Consider the following 5,821-nt stretch of genomic DNA (forward strand, 5'->3'; position numbering starts at 1 on the left):
CCACTCATGTTATACATGATTTCCATCGTCAAATTATACATATAGAAACCAATTTGACCTACAGAAACCAATGACTTTATAACAGGAGAATGCTTCCCAAGAGTGACTGAAAAAACTCTGAAATACCGTGTGGCATATTTCGCTTTATAGGAAATAACATGTCTAATGTTACTAAGAGCATAAAACACGATATGGATATTTCACTCCGGCATTTATAGAAAGAGAGGCTGTGGAATATTTAGCTCCATAGTGGGCCGCCTAAACGACTAAATTGAGTTGAATGAATGATTGCGATCTTTCCGCGTGCGAGGGGACAGGGTTCTACCTGCCAGTTCCAATTCGGGAAGATTCCACCGCATATTATGTTATAATAATATTTATAGGTTTTATTATTATATTAATTTAATTTTATTTAATATCGGATTTATCATGTTTCGAGAGATTAATTTTTTTTGGTGTTAAATTTGAGGAAAGATTTACACCTCGAGGGATCCTCATGATAGATTTGGTGTTAGATGGATCTAAATTGGTTCCAGTGGAGGGTAACAACGTCACATGTTTAGATTATCATTATTATATATGTGTTTGAGATAAAATTCAAAATTCATATTATGTTTTCTTTGCTTGGCATGGCCATATTATTCTCTTCTTTATTTTGGTATATGTTGCTTTCCTTGAATGGTTTGTAAATCCTTGTTTGGATACTTTGAATGATTTGTGTGTTTATGTGTTTGGATTTGGATGTTAATGTTTGTGAATGTTACAGTTGTTGTGTTATATTTTTATATGTATATGTAATCTTTTATTAGTGATTAGTTGGTGATGAAGAAGGGAGACAATCTTGTCAATAGTTTGCAGGAGGATTGATATTGCACATCTATTTCATTTAATTTAATTTTAGGTATCATAACTTTTGACAACTGGTTATTCTAAATAGTGTTCCTCCAAATATTACAAAATATATAGTTTTAGTAATTTACTACGTAAAAATTACTCTTGAAATAATTTTGTTTCTTTGTTTTTGTTTGAAATAAATTTTTTCCTTCAAAAATATTTTGATGATTTTTTTATTTTATTTATTCTCTATTTTGCAAAGTCAAGAAATAATGTATTTTGAATTTTTTTAATGAGTGGCCAGATTTATAAAATATTTACATTATTTGTTTCTCCAAACAATTATCACATCTCCTTCAAGAATATTTTGATTTGTTTTGATGTTTATAAATATACATTTTCCTCTTATAAATATTTTGAATATAATGTTGTATGGAATTACTCTATTAGTAATTTTGAATATATGTAACTGTCTATTAGTAATTAGTTGGTGACAAAGAAGGGAGACTATCAATGCATATAATGCAAGCAATCAAATAAGATTAGAAGCCAACATCTACACCCAAATCAATATATCTAATGCAAAAAATCAAATATAATTAAAAATCAACATCTTCACTAAAATTAATGCGTCTACCCCAAACAATTATATACAAGAATTATAATTGTTGAATTGAGGCTTCTGTGATCCATATTAAGTTTTTATGAGAGATTTTTCCGCGTAAATCACATGATATTTCATTTGTTACGCGTTCCGAACCAACTAGTATAGTTCATCGTCAAGACAAATGAAATATCATGTGATTTACGCCGAAAAATTTCTCATAAAGAATTATAATATTTAACAAAATATGATTAAATAAATTAGAAACTATATACAAGAATTATAATCATAATAATTAAATACTCTGGATTAAATTGTCATGTGTAAAAATCAACATTTTCATTAAAATTAATACATATACCCCAAACAACTAAAAAAATAAAAAATAAAAAATTGTTATATTTAATAAAATATGATTAAATAAATTAGAAACTATATAAAAGAATTATAATCATAATAATTAAATACTCTGGATTAAATATACACGGGATTAAATTGCTATGGAATGATGGTAGGAGATTAGGTCAAAACTTTTCCATGTGTATGGGTAGAATTGTTAAATTTTTTAGGTTATTATAATATTCATTATAATATAACCAAGTTATAAGTGGAAAATTAATTAATTAAAACAAGAACATGGTGTTACAGATGTTTTTTTATTACTAATATTTGCTCATGATATATTATGGGTTAATACTGGCTTTCAAGTGCTTTATACGATAGACTTCGTATATTACCTCTTTGTTGGAATTCAACATCCTCACGAGATTGAGACCTAAAAGCAGCAGTTGAAATTGACCTATAATTTTCATAAAATTAGATTAATTTATAATTAGTTTGCAGTTTCATGAGAGAGAGATTGAAGATAAAAACCACCTATATAGAAAGTTGTCAAACTCGCATCTTTAGATTTGTAATAAGTGAATTGTTTGGTCACATTTGTGTTTGTAATATTGGCATAGAAAAAATAAGAGAAATGTTTATTTTAATGTAGTTATATACAGAACATGTAAATGATCCGAAATACATTCTAGTTTTATAGACTCTTTTACTGTAATTCTGTGATATATTGTGGATGAGGCAGAGAATATATAGATTCATAGTTACTGATATTAGTATACAGTTTCAAATGTCTATATCATAAGCATTTACTTCTCTATATAATCAAATTGTAGATCTTAGAAGATTTATGAAGGCGATCTGTCCATCATAAATATAAATATGTACGGTTTTAATCATAATATAAAACAGAAGTTTTTTTCCTAGCTGGAAAAAGTATTTGCATAAGCGAATTAATTGGTTTCGCATAAAGTGAAATGCATAGTCTAACAACTTTCAAAACATTTCCTGTATCACATTTTTATTTTACTGGCAACAGGATATTTTCATTTTACAGGTAATAGGAATTGACAAGTAAGCATGCAGAAGATCATGGAGTAAGGTAAGCCTACAATGACTGGAAGTTGGAAGACCCCGTGGTGTCGTGTCGTTGTACCGACGTAAAAACAAAACAAAATGCGTTACATCTTCATGGATGGATGGCTTCTACTTTTATTCAAACTAGAGGCCCACAGACGAACAACTGGGCCAGTCCACTCATTCTTCATCACTCCACTGTCCAGGCTATGGCCACAGGACTGCGAACAACTTGCGTTCCGCCCTTCACGCATTTCCACAATATTTGACCGAAGGCTTGGCGTCCTTTAGGTTTGTGGTCAGCTGCAATTTTGCTTTCAAATGTCACTGTATAAGTCGCCTTCTGGTTTTGCTTTTCGAAGGCGAGCGTCGTTGGCTGCACGGTTATATTTACGTTTTCAGGGCTCTCGACTGCCATTTCATATACAGACGGTGCTCCTCCAACGTTCGTCACGGTTCTCCTCGTAACACGAACCAAACTACGCGGCTTAAACACCACGGAGAATGATGGATAGTTGAGATCTCCCGGCGCGGAGCGTAATTTGGGGCAGGATGTTGCCTGCCTTGTCAGAATATGAATTTGCTTTGCTGTGTAATTTAGGGTACACAGAAAGCTAACGTAGTCGTCCATTCCAAGATCATAGAGGAGACCGGGATCCAAGGCAGCATTGGGATTCACATGACCCGCGCCCATTGCAAAGGCATTTGCAGGTAAAGCGGTGAATGAGTCGCTTATAGGGCTTTTGCGGTTGTCGAATAGCACGGAAGATGTCATGAGAGCCGATTTTATTGCAGCGGGTGTCCATGCCGGATGAGCAGCGCGTATAAGCGCCGCGATGCCGGTCACATGAGGGCAAGACATCGAAGTCCCAGAGATTATGTTGAAATCTACTCTTTCCTTGTCGGTGTACGTTGGCCCCACGTGCCCTGTCCACGCCGCCAATATGTTGACTCCCGGAGCAATCAGGTCCGGTTTAAGGATCTCCGGAACGACGGTATTCGGCCCTCTGGACGAAAATGCTGTTACGACCGGAGCTCGTGCTTTACCAATTACAGTCAGCCCCTCCAATTTAATAGTTGCCATAGGATTTGTGCTCGTGTTTATATAAGCTTTTATGTATTCCCCGGCCTTGGGACCCACCATGGTCGCCGGGAACAGATTATGACTGGTCGGCGAATAGTCTCCATCTTCATCCTGATTAACCAGAATCATCCCCGCACCGCCGGCTCGTCGCACGACCAGTCCCTTTTCTATAATATCGACTTGTCCAAGATCACAGAGTACAATTTTTCCACGGATCATATCGGGATGAAGGCTTCCATCAATGCAGAAGTTTGCATACTTCTTACTCGACGCTGTTTTCCCGTATACCAAAGGCAATTGCTCGTTGGCCAGAGACAAGTCTTTGTTGAGGGCGAAGCCCATGTAGCTTTTGCCGTTGCCAAGCACGACGGGAGCCGGGAACTCTCTGTCGATGGTGCTGGCGCCTACGGTGGTTATCCATGGCGCCGTGTTGAAAATCTCATAAGGCCCTGAATTACCGGCCGAACACGAGACAAAAACACCCTTCTCAGTCGCTCCCAGAGCTCCAATTGCTATAATATCATCATAATAAGCGGCATCACTAACGATGCCGAGCGATATGGATAGCATGTCGACTCCGTCCGAAACAGCCGCCTCCATTCCCGCAAGCACATCTGAAGTTACGCAGTCAAACGCCCAACAGACTTTATAGACGGCCAATCGAGCTTTGGTAGCCATACCTCTAGCCGTCCCTGGGGCGAAACCAAGAAAGCTGGAAGCAGGCACCTCCGATCCGGCCGCAGTAGAGGAAGTGTGCGTACCATGTCCTTCGGCATCCCGAGGAGATCTGTAATCGTCTTTTCCGTGGACACGACCGTACTGGGCTTCATATCCTTTGACAAAGTAACGGGCTCCAATGAGTTTTTTATTACAGTGGGACGCATTGAAGTCGGAACCCACTTCACACTCTCCCTTCCATTTCGCGGGCGCGGGAGTACTTAGGCCATGATCGCTGAAGCTCTTGCTCTCGGGCCATATTCCTGTATCCACCACGCCCACGATGACGTCATCACCGTAATGCGACAATGGCCATAGACCATCAGTAGAGCTCAACCCCAGAAAATCCGGGGTCCGAGTAGTATGAAGCCTACCAACAGAGTCCGGCAATACAGCCAAGCATCCATCCATATTCAGCATAGCTTGAGCGCCTGTGCTGGTCAGCTTGGCAGAAAAGCCATGCATCACCGTATCGTACATGTATAGCATAGCAGTGGGATCCGATTTGGATCCTGAAACCCGGTCTATCATTGAAGCGTACCAGTGTTGGTGGAGGCTGAAATGATGGGGTTTCATGGATTTATCCATGTAAACAATATACGATTTGATCTCCTCATCCTCACTAGACGTAGCCAACGCCTGTGAAGGCAACACTAAACTAATGATCACCAAAACAATTGCGCAGTTACAAGCCTTAATAATCTCCATATCACTAGCAGCGATATGATACAAAATGACAGCAATGAAATTACGCACAAAGAGGGACTCAATCCCTGGAGCTCATTCCTTGCCGAGAATTCATGCGATGCATGTCCAAAATTTATAGGAAAGAGCGTGTATAATATTCCATGTAAATTCCATGTAATTGAGAAATGCTGTTGAATCATGCTTCCTGCTTGACAAAAGAAAATGAGAACGCGTTTACATAAAGAGATGATGGAATATCTCGCTGTCAGTTGCATTCAACTGAGAGAAACATGATGTGGAATATTTGGTCGAAGAACAACTACATTGGTTTTTAATGGATACAGGGTTTTAGATGCCATTTTTAGTCAATATCTCGTGTTCGAGGATACTGGGTTTTAGATGCCATTTTTAGTCAATAAAATTTCCACGACCTTAACAGGGGAAGAGCCGTGGGACATTAAATTGGGCTCGCGTTCGGA

The 5,821-nt window shown here is 38.0% G+C and overlaps 1 pseudogene; it reads right to left on the reverse strand.

Annotated features, from left to right (window-relative positions):
* Positions 1 to 2,811: 2,811 nt before the first annotated feature.
* On the reverse strand, positions 2,812 to 5,522 carry LOC149230688 (subtilisin-like protease SBT1.7 pseudogene; annotated as a pseudogene).
* Positions 5,523 to 5,821: the final 299 nt, after the last annotated feature.

Source organism: Pinus tabuliformis, chromosome J, assembly GCF_031772625.1.
Source record: "Pinus tabuliformis cultivar Carrire ecotype Pingquan chromosome J, CPIR1, whole genome shotgun sequence".
NCBI lineage: Eukaryota > Viridiplantae > Streptophyta > Pinopsida > Pinales > Pinaceae > Pinus > Pinus tabuliformis.